Below are 15,000 nucleotides of genomic sequence, written 5' to 3' on the forward strand. Positions count from 1 at the left end.
TTCCCGATTCCACAAAATTATAAAAAGTATACGGCTGTGTAGCAGGGATCAAAACGAGTAATTTCGTGTATAAAGTTTAATTAATATCCCATTAGTTTGCCGGGAAACATCGATTCTTCCGATCTAGAAAGAGACAGAGACAGTCGATCCGCGTTATGATAAATATTTCAAGGTTCCCGATTCCACAAAATTATAAAAAGTATACGGCTGTGTAGCAGGGATCAGAACGAGTAATTTCATGTATAAAGTTTAATTAAACTCCCAATAGTTTGCCGGGAAACATCGATTCTTCCGATCTAGAAAGAGACAGAGACAGTCGATCCGCGTTATGATAAATATTTCAAGGTTCCCGATTCCACAAAATTATAAAAAGTATACGGCTGTGTAGCGGGGATCAAAACGAGTAATTTCATGTAAAAAGTTTAATTAATCTCCCAATAGTTTGCCGGGAAACATCGATTCTTCCGATCTAGAAAGAGACAGAGACAGTCGATCCGCGTTATGATAAATATTTCGAGGTTCCCGATTCCACAAAATTATAAAAAGTATACGGCTGTGTAGCAGGGATCAGAACGAGTAATTTCATGTATAAAGTTTAATTAAACTCCCAATAGTTTGCCGGGAAACATCGATTCTTCCGATCTAGAAAGAGACAGAGACAGTCGATCCGCGTTATGATAAATATTTCAAGGTTCCCGATTCCACAAAATTATAAAAAGTATACGGCTGTGTAGCGGGGATCAGAACGAGTAATTTCATGTATAAAGTTTAATTAAACTCCCAATAGTTTGCCGGGAAACATCGATTCTTCCGATCTAGAAAGAGACAGAGACAGTCGATCCGCGTTATGATAAATATTTCAAGGTTCCCGATTCCACAAAATTATAAAAAGTATACGGCTGTGTAGCGGGGATCAAAACGAGTAATTTCATGTATAAAGTTTAATTAATCTCCCAATAGTTTGCCGGGAAACATCGATTCTTCCGATCTAGAAAGAGACAGAGACAGTCGATCCGCGTTATGATAAATATTTCGAGGTTCCCGATTCCACAAAATTATAAAAATTATACGGCTGTGTAGCGGGGATCAAAACGAGTAATTTCATGTATAAAGTTTAATTAATCTCCCAATAGTTTGCCGGGAAACATCGATTCTTCCGATCTAGAAAGAGACAGAGACAGTCGATCCGCGTTATGATAAATATTTCAAGGTTCCCGATTCCACAAAATTATAAAAAGTATACGGCTGTGTAGCAGGGATCAGAACGAGTAATTTCATGTATAAAGTTTAATTAAACTCCCAATAGTTTGCCGGGAAACATCGATTCTTCCGATCTAGAAAGAGACAGAGACAGTCGATCCGCGTTATGATAAATATTTCAAGGTTCCCGATCCCACAAAATTATAAAAAGTATACGGCTGTGTAGCGGGGATCAGAACGAGTAATTTCATGTATAAAGTTTAATTAAACTCCCAATAGTTTGCCGGGAAACATCGATTCTTCCGATCTAGAAAGAGACAGAGACAGTCGATCCGCGTTATGATAAATATTTCAAGGTTCCCGATTCCACAAAATTATAAAAAGTATACGGCTGTGTAGCAGGGATCAGAACGAGTAATTTCATGTATAAAGTTTAATTAAACTCCCAATAGTTTGCCGGGAAACATCGATTCTTCCGATCTAGAAAGAGACAGAGACAGTCGATCCGCGTTATGATAAATATTTCGAGGTTCCCGATTCCACAAAATTATAAAAAGTATACGGCTGTGTAGCGGGGATCAGAACGAGTAATTTCATGTATAAAGTTTAATTAAACTCCCAATAGTTTGCCGGGAAACATCGATTCTTCCGATCTAGAAAGAGACAGAGACAGTCGATCCGCGTTATGATAAATATTTCAAGGTTCCCGATTCCACAAAATTATAAAAAGTATACGGCTGTGTAGCGGGGATCAGAACGAGTAATTTCATGTATAAAGTTTAATTAAACTCCCAATAGTTTGCCGGGAAACATCGATAGTTCGATCGCGCGAGAGAGACAGAGAAACGAACAGACTTCTTTTCGATTTACGGCTAAAATAAATTTTTCTCATTTTATTCAATAACATATTCTTGCTTAGATAACTTTTTTACATAGGGATTAAGCATTTAGAACGATAGATTGTTTAAAATAAGGGCACTTTACTCTTGACATTTTACGGTTTTTTCAATTTTCTGAAAAATCCTATCATTAGATTTTTTTAAAAATACGATATTCTTGCTTATCTAACGTTTCTACATAGGGATTAAGCATTTAGAACGAAATCTAATGTCAGAAAATGGCACTTTACTCTTGACATTTTTCGGTTTTTTCAATTTTCTGGAAAATCCTATCATTAGATTTTTTTAAAAATACGATATTCTTGCTTAACTAACGTTTTTACATAGGGATTAAGCATTTAGAACGAAATCTAATGTAGGAAAATGGTACTTTACTCTTGATCGGTACGTTGGGACTTTGAAAATATTCGGGCGTTCCAATCGCTCGTCTGTTGCATCATAGCGCGTCTCGGCGCAATCGACCGATTCGCTCGATCCATTATTTTCGATTTACGGCTAAAATAAATTTTTCTAATTTTTTTCAATAACATATTCCTGCTTAAATAACTTTTTTACATAGGGATTAAGCATTTAGAACGATACATTGTTTAAAGTAAGGGCACTTTACTCTTGACATTTTACGGTTTTTTCAATTTTCTGAAAAATCCTATCATTAGATTTTTTTAAAAATACGATATTCTTGCTTAACTAACGTTTCTACATAGGGATTAAGCATTTAGAACGAAATCTAATGTCAGAAAATGGCACTTTACTCTTGACATTTTTCGGTTTTTTCAATTTTCTGGAAAATCCTATCATTAGATTTTTTTAAAAATACGATATTCTTGCTTAACTAACGTTTTTACATAGGGATTAAGCATTTAGAACGAAATCTAATGTAGGAAAATGGTACTTTACTCTTGATCGGTACGTTGGGACTTTGAAAATATTCGGGCGTTCCAATCGCTCGTCTGTTGCATCATAGCGCGTCTCGGCGCAATCGACCGATTCGCTCGATCCATTATTTTCGATTTACGGCTAAAATAAATTTTTCTAATTTTTTTCAATAACATATTCCTGCTTAAATAACTTTTTTACATAGGGATTAAGCATTTAGAACGATACATTGTTTAAAGTAAGGGCACTTTACTCTTGACATTTTACGGTTTTTTCAATTTTCTGAAGAATCCTATCATTAGATTTTTTTAAAAATACGATATTCTTGCTTAACTAACGTTTCTACATAGGGATTAAGCATTTAGAACGAAATCTAATGTCAGAAAATGGCACTTTACTCTTGACATTTTTCGGTTTTTTCAATTTTCTGGAAAATCCTATCATTAGATTTTTTTAAAAATACGATATTCTTGCTTAACTAACGTTTTTACATAGGGATTAAGCATTTAGAACGAAATCTAATGTAGGAAAATGGTACTTTACTCTTGATCGGTACGTTGGGACTTTGAAAATATTCGGGCGTACGCGACGCGCTCGGCGCTTCGAACAGCTCCGGTGTCCCCATTATTTTCGATTTACGGCTAAAATAAATTTTTCTAATTTTTTTCAATAACATATTCCTGCTTAAATAACTTTTTTACATAGGGATTAAGCATTTAGAACGATACATTGTTTAAAGTAAGGGCACTTTACTCTTGACATTTTACGGTTTTTTCAATTTTCTGAAGAATCCTATCATTAGATTTTTTTAAAAATACGATATTCTTGCTTAACTAACGTTTCTACATAGGGATTAAGCATTTAGAACGAAATCTAATGTCAGAAAATGGCACTTTACTCTTGACATTTTTCGGTTTTTTCAATTTTCTGGAAAATCCTATCATTAGATTTTTTTAAAAATACGATATTCTTGCTTAACTAACGTTTTTACATAGGGATTAAGCATTTAGAACGAAATCTAATGTAGGAAAATGGTACTTTACTCTTGATCGGTACGTTGGGACTTTGAAAATATTCGGGCGTTCCAATCGCTCGTCTGTTGCATCATAGCGCGTCTCGGCGCAATCGACCGATTCGCTCGATCCATTATTTTCGATTTACGGCTAAAATAAATTTTTCTAATTTTTTTCAATAACATATTCCTGCTTAAATAACTTTTTTACATAGGGATTAAGCATTTAGAACGATACATTGTTTAAAGTAAGGGCACTTTACTCTTGACATTTTACGGTTTTTTCAATTTTCTGAAAAATCCTATCATTAGATTTTTTTAAAAATACGATATTCTTGCTTAACTAACGTTTCTACATAGGGATTAAGCATTTAGAACGAAATCTAATGTCAGAAAATGGCACTTTACTCTTGACATTTTTCGGTTTTTTCATTTTTCTGGAAAATCCTATCATTAGATTTTTTTAAAAATACGATATTCTTGCTTAACTAACGTTTCTACATAGGGATTAAGCATTTAGAACGAAATCTAATGTAGGAAAATGGTACTTTACTCTTGATCGGTACGTTGGGACTTTGAAAATATTCGGGCGTTCCAATCGCTCGTCTGTTGCATCATAGCGCGTCTCGGCGCAATCGAGCGATTCGCTCGACCCATTATTTTCGATTTACGGCTAAAATAAATTTTTCTCATTTTATTCAATAACATATTCTTGCTTAGATAACTTTTTTACATAGGGATTAAGCATTTAGAACGATAGATTGTTTAAAATAAGGGCACTTTACTCTTGACATTTTACGGTTTTTTCAATTTTCTGAAAAATCCTATCATTAGATTTTTTTAAAAATACGATATTCTTGCTTATCTAACGTTTCTACATAGGGATTAAGCATTTAGAACGAAATCTAATGTCAGAAAATGGCACTTTACTCTTGACATTTTTCGGTTTTTTCAATTTTCTGGAAAATCCTATCATTAGATTTTTTTAAAAATACGATATTCTTGCTTAACTAACGTTTCTACATAGGGATTAAGCATTTAGAACGAAATCTAATGTAGGAAAATGGTACTTTACTCTTGATCGGTACGTTGGGACTTTGAAAATATTCGGGCGTTCCAATCGCTCGTCTGTTGCATCATAGCGCGTCTCGGCGCAATCGAGCGATTCGCTCGATCCATTATTTTCGATTTACGGCTAAAATAAATTTTTCTAATTTTTTTCAATAACATATTCCTGCTTAAATAACTTTTTTACATAGGGATTAAGCATTTAGAACGATACATTGTTTAAAGTAAGGGCACTTTACTCTTGACATTTTACGGTTTTTTCAATTTTCTGAAAAATCCTATCATTAGATTTTTTTAAAAATACGATATTCTTGCTTAACTAACGTTTCTACATAGGGATTAAGCATTTAGAACGAAATCTAATGTCAGAAAATGGCACTTTACTCTTGACATTTTTCGGTTTTTTCATTTTTCTGGAAAATCCTATCATTAGATTTTTTTAAAAATACGATATTCTTGCTTAACTAACGTTTTTACATAGGGATTAAGCATTTAGAACGAAATCTAATGTAGGAAAATGGTACTTTACTCTTGATCGGTACGTTGGGACTTTGAAAATATTCGGGCGTTCCAATCGCTCGTCTGTTGCATCATAGCGCGTCTCGGCGCAATCGACCGATTCGCTCGATCCATTATTTTCGATTTACGGCTAAAATAAATTTTTCTAATTTTTTTCAATAACATATTCCTGCTTAAATAACTTTTTTACATAGGGATTAAGCATTTAGAACGATACATTGTTTAAAGTAAGGGCACTTTACTCTTGACATTTTACGGTTTTTTCAATTTTCTGAAGAATCCTATCATTAGATTTTTTTAAAAATACGATATTCTTGCTTAACTAACGTTTCTACATAGGGATTAAGCATTTAGAACGAAATCTAATGTCAGAAAATGGCACTTTACTCTTGACATTTTTCGGTTTTTTCAATTTTCTGGAAAATCCTATCATTAGATTTTTTTAAAAATACGATATTCTTGCTTAACTAACGTTTTTACATAGGGATTAAGCATTTAGAACGAAATCTAATGTAGGAAAATGGTACTTTACTCTTGATCGGTACGTTGGGACTTTGAAAATATTCGGGCGTTCCAATCGCTCGTCTGTTGCATCATAGCGCGTCTCGGCGCAATCGACCGATTCGCTCGATCCATTATTTTCGATTTACGGCTAAAATAAATTTTTCTAATTTTTTTCAATAACATATTCCTGCTTAAATAACTTTTTTACATAGGGATTAAGCATTTAGAACGATACATTGTTTAAAGTAAGGGCACTTTACTCTTGACATTTTACGGTTTTTTCAATTTTCTGAAGAATCCTATCATTAGATTTTTTTAAAAATACGATATTCTTGCTTAACTAACGTTTCTACATAGGGATTAAGCATTTAGAACGAAATCTAATGTCAGAAAATGGCACTTTACTCTTGACATTTTTCGGTTTTTTCAATTTTCTGGAAAATCCTATCATTAGATTTTTTTAAAAATACGATATTCTTGCTTAACTAACGTTTTTACATAGGGATTAAGCATTTAGAACGAAATCTAATGTAGGAAAATGGTACTTTACTCTTGATCGGTACGTTGGGACTTTGAAAATATTCGGGCGTACGCGACGCGCTCGGCGCTTCGAACAGCTCCGGTGTCCCCATTATTTTCGATTTACGGCTAAAATAAATTTTTCTAATTTTTTTCAATAACATATTCCTGCTTAAATAACTTTTTTACATAGGGATTAAGCATTTAGAACGATACATTGTTTAAAGTAAGGGCACTTTACTCTTGACATTTTACGGTTTTTTCAATTTTCTGAAGAATCCTATCATTAGATTTTTTTAAAAATACGATATTCTTGCTTAACTAACGTTTCTACATAGGGATTAAGCATTTAGAACGAAATCTAATGTCAGAAAATGGCACTTTACTCTTGACATTTTTCGGTTTTTTCAATTTTCTGGAAAATCCTATCATTAGATTTTTTTAAAAATACGATATTCTTGCTTAACTAACGTTTTTACATAGGGATTAAGCATTTAGAACGAAATCTAATGTAGGAAAATGGTACTTTACTCTTGATCGGTACGTTGGGACTTTGAAAATATTCGGGCGTTCCAATCGCTCGTCTGTTGCATCATAGCGCGTCTCGGCGCAATCGACCGATTCGCTCGATCCATTATTTTCGATTTACGGCTAAAATAAATTTTTCTAATTTTTTTCAATAACATATTCCTGCTTAAATAACTTTTTTACATAGGGATTAAGCATTTAGAACGATACATTGTTTAAAGTAAGGGCACTTTACTCTTGACATTTTACGGTTTTTTCAATTTTCTGAAAAATCCTATCATTAGATTTTTTTAAAAATACGATATTCTTGCTTAACTAACGTTTCTACATAGGGATTAAGCATTTAGAACGAAATCTAATGTCAGAAAATGGCACTTTACTCTTGACATTTTTCGGTTTTTTCATTTTTCTGGAAAATCCTATCATTAGATTTTTTTAAAAATACGATATTCTTGCTTAACTAACGTTTCTACATAGGGATTAAGCATTTAGAACGAAATCTAATGTAGGAAAATGGTACTTTACTCTTGATCGGTACGTTGGGACTTTGAAAATATTCGGGCGTTCCAATCGCTCGTCTGTTGCATCATAGCGCGTCTCGGCGCAATCGAGCGATTCGCTCGACCCATTATTTTCGATTTACGGCTAAAATAAATTTTTCTCATTTTATTCAATAACATATTCTTGCTTAGATAACTTTTTTACATAGGGATTAAGCATTTAGAACGATAGATTGTTTAAAATAAGGGCACTTTACTCTTGACATTTTACGGTTTTTTCAATTTTCTGAAGAATCCTATCATTAGATTTTTTTAAAAATACGATATTCTTGCTTAACTAACGTTTCTACATAGGGATTAAGCATTTAGAACGAAATCTAATGTCAGAAAATGGCACTTTACTCTTGACATTTTTCGGTTTTTTCAATTTTCTGGAAAATCCTATCATTAGATTTTTTTAAAAATACGATATTCTTGCTTAACTAACGTTTCTACATAGGGATTAAGCATTTAGAACGAAATCTAATGTAGGAAAATGGTACTTTACTCTTGATCGGTACGTTGGGACTTTGAAAATATTCGGGCGTTCCAATCGCTCGTCTGTTGCATCATAGCGCGTCTCGGCGCAATCGAGCGATTCGCTCGATCCATTATTTTCGATTTACGGCTAAAATAAATTTTTCTAATTTTTTTCAATAACATATTCCTGCTTAAATAACTTTTTTACATAGGGATTAAGCATTTAGAACGATACATTGTTTAAAGTAAGGGCACTTTACTCTTGACATTTTACGGTTTTTTCAATTTTCTGAAAAATCCTATCATTAGATTTTTTTAAAAATACGATATTCTTGCTTAACTAACGTTTCTACATAGGGATTAAGCATTTAGAACGAAATCTAATGTCAGAAAATGGCACTTTACTCTTGACATTTTTCGGTTTTTTCATTTTTCTGGAAAATCCTATCATTAGATTTTTTTAAAAATACGATATTCTTGCTTAACTAACGTTTTTACATAGGGATTAAGCATTTAGAACGAAATCTAATGTAGGAAAATGGTACTTTACTCTTGATCGGTACGTTGGGACTTTGAAAATATTCGGGCGTTCCAATCGCTCGTCTGTTGCATCATAGCGCGTCTCGGCGCAATCGACCGATTCGCTCGATCCATTATTTTCGATTTACGGCTAAAATAAATTTTTCTAATTTTTTTCAATAACATATTCCTGCTTAAATAACTTTTTTACATAGGGATTAAGCATTTAGAACGATACATTGTTTAAAGTAAGGGCACTTTACTCTTGACATTTTACGGTTTTTTCAATTTTCTGAAGAATCCTATCATTAGATTTTTTTAAAAATACGATATTCTTGCTTAACTAACGTTTCTACATAGGGATTAAGCATTTAGAACGAAATCTAATGTCAGAAAATGGCACTTTACTCTTGACATTTTTCGGTTTTTTCAATTTTCTGGAAAATCCTATCATTAGATTTTTTTAAAAATACGATATTCTTGCTTAACTAACGTTTTTACATAGGGATTAAGCATTTAGAACGAAATCTAATGTAGGAAAATGGTACTTTACTCTTGATCGGTACGTTGGGACTTTGAAAATATTCGGGCGTACGCGGCGCGTCTCGGCGCTTCGAACAGCTCCGGTGTCCCCATTATTTTCGATTTACGGCTAAAATAAATTTTTCTAATTTTTTTCAATTACATATTCTTGCTTAGATAACTTTTTTACATAGGGATTAAGCATTTAGAACGACATATTGTTTAAAATAATGGTACTTTACTCTTGTGATTTTTCGGTTTTTTTTGATTATTTTGAAAAATAAATTTTTGTAATTTTTTTAAATACGATATTCGTGATCAGTGAACGATTTCACATATGGATTAAGCATTTAGAATCGTGCGGAAGCGTTATTAAAAAAGTTTACTCGATGCGATGGGACTTTGAAAAGTTTGTGAAAATTTTCATATTGGGAAAAAATGTGTAATTTTTTGTCTAGTTTACGGTAATGTAATTTATTTTAATGTTTACTATAAATTTTTTTTTCGTTCGTTCACGCGCTATGTTACAACAGCACGGCCGGGCGGTCTGTTGCCGCGGCGGTTTACACTCATAAGCGCGCGTGCTATTCGGCCGGCGGCGCCGGCGTCCTTGCCGGCCGTTCGGTATCTATAAGAGATACACGGTCCGTGCGAGGCGGACGGAGCAGAGCGGGTTTTGGGCCAATTCTACGATCTCGGTCGAGAAGCTGTCTCAGAGCTCCTTCGGGGCTTCGGTCCTGACTGTTTCGTGCCGTTTACGTTACGGACTTTTCTCCACACAGCGTGGCCACGGGTCGGTGTCTTTGACCGAATGGCCCATATGTGGCAAGCCCTACGGGGTTGGTTACCCGTATGCACTTTGTATGTATACTCGTACTCACTGAGCAATCGACTCTTCTGTCCGAGCGATGGAAAAATTTTTTAAAATGCATCTGTAAGATTTGGAAGCAAATCGTACCAATTGAAAACTGTGGCTAAAATGAATAGCCCAGTGGAGAGAGAAAACTATCAAAAAACTGATTTTTTAAATCAAGAGGTGTCAGAAATCGAAATGCCTAGCGCGAGCGGAAGAACACGCTTTCTCGCCAGTCCAGCATGTGTCCTGTCCGTTCTTCCTCGGCTTGCCGATTTTGCCCAGATCAGAGGTTTCGTGCTTCCGGCGGTCAGAAGATCAGCGTGAGCGTACGCGCTTCCACGACTATGGCATCACCCATGTACTTTTTCCTTTGAATATATTTGAGTACATAAAAAATATTAAAACATATAGAGAGAACTGTGTCTTGGATCTTAAAAATTTGTCAATAGCGATGATATATTATTACTTAACTTGAAGTATTTGTACGTTTTAGCTGGGACGTACATTTATCTTACAAGATGTTAATAGCGAGACTCTTGAAGATAAAATTATCTTGTGATTTTATGAAGGCAAAGATAGAAACGTACGAAGCTGGCGTACGTAGAAAAATGTGATTTTATGATAGAACAAAAATATAATACGTACGTTTTTGGGCGTACGGTAAAATATCTGTATGGTAGAAAAATGAAAGAAATTGAGCGTTAAAGAAGATATGTTACAAGCGCGGAATGTGGCAAAACTTGTACATATTTGAAAGAGAAAAGTGGTGTGTCGACCTGACATATATATATGAAACAGGCGACGATGGAAAAGGATTTAAATTTTGTCCATTTTATATATACATATTGTATAGTTCCCTGGTTGATCCTGCCAGTAGTCATATGCTTGTCTCAAAGATTAAGCCATGCATGTCTCAGTACATGCCGTATTAAGGTGAAACCGCGAATGGCTCATTAAATCAGTTATGGTTTCTTAGATCGTACTAAAATTTACTTGGATAACTGTGGTAATTCTAGAGCTAATACATGCAAAACAGAGTTCCGACCAGAGATGGTAGGAACGCTTTTATTAGATCAAAACCAATCGGTGGCGGGTGTTTACACTCGTCCATCGTTTGCTTTGGTGACTCTGAATAACTTTGTGCTGATCGCATGGTCTTATAGCACCGGCGACGCATCTTTCAAATGTCTGCCTTATCAACTGTCGATGGTAGGTTCTGCGCCTACCATGGTTGTAACGGGTAACGGGGAATCAGGGTTCGATTCCGGAGAGGGAGCCTGAGAAACGGCTACCACATCCAAGGAAGGCAGCAGGCGCGCAAATTACCCACTCCCGGCACGGGGAGGTAGTGACGAAAAATAACGATACGGGACTCATCCGAGGCCCCGTAATCGGAATGAGTACACTTTAAATCCTTTAACGAGGATCCATTGGAGGGCAAGTCTGGTGCCAGCAGCCGCGGTAATTCCAGCTCCAATAGCGTATATTAAAGTTGTTGCGGTTAAAAAGCTCGTAGTTGAATCTGTGTGTCACAGTGTCGGTTCATCGCTCGCGGTGTTTAACTGGCATTATGTGGTACGTCCTACCGGTGGGCTTTGCTCTTCACGGGGCGGTCCAACTAATATCCCATCGCGGTGCTCTTCACTGAGTGTCGAGGTGGGCCGGTACGTTTACTTTGAACAAATTAGAGTGCTCAAAGCAGGCTACCTTCGCCTGAATACTGTGTGCATGGAATAATGGAATAGGACCTCGGTTCTATTTTGTTGGTTTTCGGAACCCCGAGGTAATGATTAATAGGGACAGATGGGGGCATTCGTATTGCGACGTTAGAGGTGAAATTCTTGGATCGTCGCAAGACGGACAGAAGCGAAAGCATTTGCCAAAAATGTTTTCATTAATCAAGAACGAAAGTTAGAGGTTCGAAGGCGATCAGATACCGCCCTAGTTCTAACCATAAACGATGCCAGCTAGCGATCCGCCGAAGTTCCTACGATGACTCGGCGGGCAGCTTCCGGGAAACCAAAGCTTTTGGGTTCCGGGGGAAGTATGGTTGCAAAGCTGAAACTTAAAGGAATTGACGGAAGGGCACCACCAGGAGTGGAGCCTGCGGCTTAATTTGACTCAACACGGGAAACCTCACCAGGCCCGGACACCGGAAGGATTGACAGATTGATAGCTCTTTCTTGATTCGGTGGGTGGTGGTGCATGGCCGTTCTTAGTTGGTGGAGCGATTTGTCTGGTTAATTCCGATAACGAACGAGACTCTAGCCTGCTAAATAGACGTAATTATGGTATCTCGAAGGCTCTCGGCTTCTGCCGGTGGGGTTTTTACTACCAACGTACAAACAAATCTTCTTAGAGGGACAGGCGGCTTCTAGCCGCACGAGATTGAGCAATAACAGGTCTGTGATGCCCTTAGATGTTCTGGGCCGCACGCGCGCTACACTGAAGGAATCAGCGTGTGTTCCCTGGCCGAAAGGCCCGGGTAACCCGCTGAACCTCCTTCGTGCTAGGGATTGGGGCTTGCAATTATTCCCCATGAACGAGGAATTCCCAGTAAGCGCGAGTCATAAGCTCGCGTTGATTACGTCCCTGCCCTTTGTACACACCGCCCGTCGCTACTACCGATTGAATGATTTAGTGAGGTCTTCGGACTGGTGCGCGGCAATGTTTCGGCATTGCCGATGATGCCGGGAAGATGACCAAACTTGATTATTTAGAGGAAGTAAAAGTCGTAACAAGGTTTCCGTAGGTGAACCTGCGGAAGGATCATTACAATGTTCCAATATATCTCAAAGAGAGAGGAGAGGAGGAGAGAAAATGAATTCGATTAGTTTGTGGATAAGAATTCATATAAAAAAAAAAGATATTGTTGAGCCCGCCAGATCATTCGTGCGTGATTTACACGGCCAGACGTGTGTACTACACGTATTAGGCCTTTGATCTGCGTTGCGTAGGCCACAACAAATCTTTCAAAGAGAGAGAGATATATGTGTTGTTGGGGTTTGTGATTATGAAGGTGCCCCAACGCACAAAAATATATAAAAATGTACAAAGTTGGGATGTGGTGTGGTGGAGAAGAGTTGGGCCCGACCAGATCATTCGTGCGTGATTTACACGGCAGACGTGTGTACTACACGTATTAGGCCTTTGATCTGCGTTGCGTAGGCCATCTTCCTTCCAAGACACACACGTGTTGGGGTTTGTGTGATTTTATGATAGTGCCCCAACACGGAAAAATAAGCGTACGAGAAGAGTTGGGCCCGACCAGATCATTCGTGCGTGATTTATACACGGCCAGACGCGTATTATATTACACGTATTAGGCCTTTGATCTGCGTTGCGTAGGCCATCTTCTCGATAGAGAGAAAGCCAATGTATTCTTTTTTCTTTCTTTACACACACACACACACACAGTTGTAGTAGGACAGGGAGGGATGCGAGCGTGCTAATCACGCTTCCTCAAGTCTTCGCTGTGGTGTAAAAAAAAAAAGAAAAAAAGGAATCGTTGGGAAAGTCCAAAGGACGAAAATATCGGGCAGTCTGAAGATAACTTAATGCTCGTTTACATTGGTATCAAGAGAGACCGGCTTGTGTAGCTCGTTTCAATGCTGTGTCGTTGTCATTGACACCCTACTCTGTTGCGCGCTAGTGGCAGCATGAGCGTGGGACGTATATATATATGACACCCAGCTAGAGCCGGCCGTGAGTCCGTCCGGTGTAAATAACGACGAAAGGAGAGAGAAACTTTTCGAATCCAGTATCGGGTTGATAATTGTCCAGTTTGAATATCCATATCCCCGTCGTTTTTGGAGGTGATATACTCTCTGTGTTTCTTCGATAGAAGGCTTTTCAATGTTCTATTCGCTCCGACCGTCGAACTTGCAAGAAAACAGTGGTTTTGGATTTGCTCGTACATATATATATGGTTTCGACGGAAATATCTCGTTCTTTAAGGGACAATTATGTCGTTGTACGACGACTCCCGAATCTCCTTCGCGCGCTGGTTGGAGCTCTTCGGGTATCGGCTTGTTCCGAAATATAACACAAAAATGTGGTGGATAGCAAATACACATTATATATATGAGAGAATAAAAGGGAAAAATTACCCTGAACGGTGGATCACTTGGCTCGTGGGTCGATGAAGAACGCAGCTAATTGCGCGTCAACGTGTGAACTGCAGGACACATGAACATCGACATTTCGAACGCACATTGCGGTCCACGGATACAATTCCTGGACCACGCCTGGCTGAGGGTCGTTTACGTACTTATAAACTGCTTGCGTTGATGGCACTTGTTGCCTATATACGTACGAGCGAATGATGGGCGCTTCGTCGGCGTTTGTCGCGGTCCTATGAATATTGAGAAATTTTACGTACGTCTAACAGTCTTCGAGAGAGATGGAAATCGTGTTCGAACTAGCGTGAGTGTGGAAGGCGGTGTCGTGTGTCGTATATGTTTTATATACGTCCGCCCGTCTGAAACACCGCTTCGAAGCGGTGACAAAATCTTTTTCGGGACGATTCGTATCCGTAGAACTATCGAGATTTCACTGGTACATTTTCAACGCGCTCCCGACGTCGCCTGAAATGAAACGAGATGGGTTTAACCCACGAAAGCGTACTACACGAGTCTGTCCTATGTGAAGACTGTGTACAGAGATCGAACGAACGCATGAAAGAAATTGAACGAAAGAACACATAACCCGCAAAAATATAGAGTAGAATTGTGACCGTTGCTTCGAATTTGAATTTATATGTATATATATATATCATAGCCCCAGGGAGTGGAACCTATGAGTGTGGAAGGATGTCTCTTACCGTTATGTTGCCAGAGGAAAAAAAGTCTCTCTCTTCGTACGACACATTTGTGTACGAATTGTATCGATGGCTATATAGATCCGATGTTGCACATATTCTGAGTAAAGAACACCCCACCCGGGTTACCGTCCTAAAAC

The 15,000-nt window shown here is 37.5% G+C and overlaps 2 non-coding genes across 2 annotated transcripts; both read left to right on the forward strand.

Moving 5' to 3' along the window:
* The first annotated feature begins 10,895 nt into the window (after positions 1 to 10,895).
* LOC143262445 (small subunit ribosomal RNA) lies at positions 10,896 to 12,816 on the forward strand. The gene has a single exon (XR_013036253.1). It is a non-coding gene; the product is annotated as a small subunit ribosomal RNA (ribosomal RNA).
* Positions 12,817 to 14,147: 1,331 nt separating this feature from the next.
* Positions 14,148 to 14,302, forward strand: LOC143262431 (5.8S ribosomal RNA). The gene has a single exon (XR_013036239.1). It is a non-coding gene; the product is annotated as a 5.8S ribosomal RNA (ribosomal RNA).
* Positions 14,303 to 15,000: the final 698 nt, after the last annotated feature.

The sequence above is a fragment of the Megalopta genalis genome, unplaced genomic scaffold (assembly GCF_051020955.1).
Source record: "Megalopta genalis isolate 19385.01 unplaced genomic scaffold, iyMegGena1_principal scaffold0136, whole genome shotgun sequence".
In the NCBI taxonomy this organism is placed as follows: domain Eukaryota; kingdom Metazoa; phylum Arthropoda; class Insecta; order Hymenoptera; family Halictidae; genus Megalopta; species Megalopta genalis.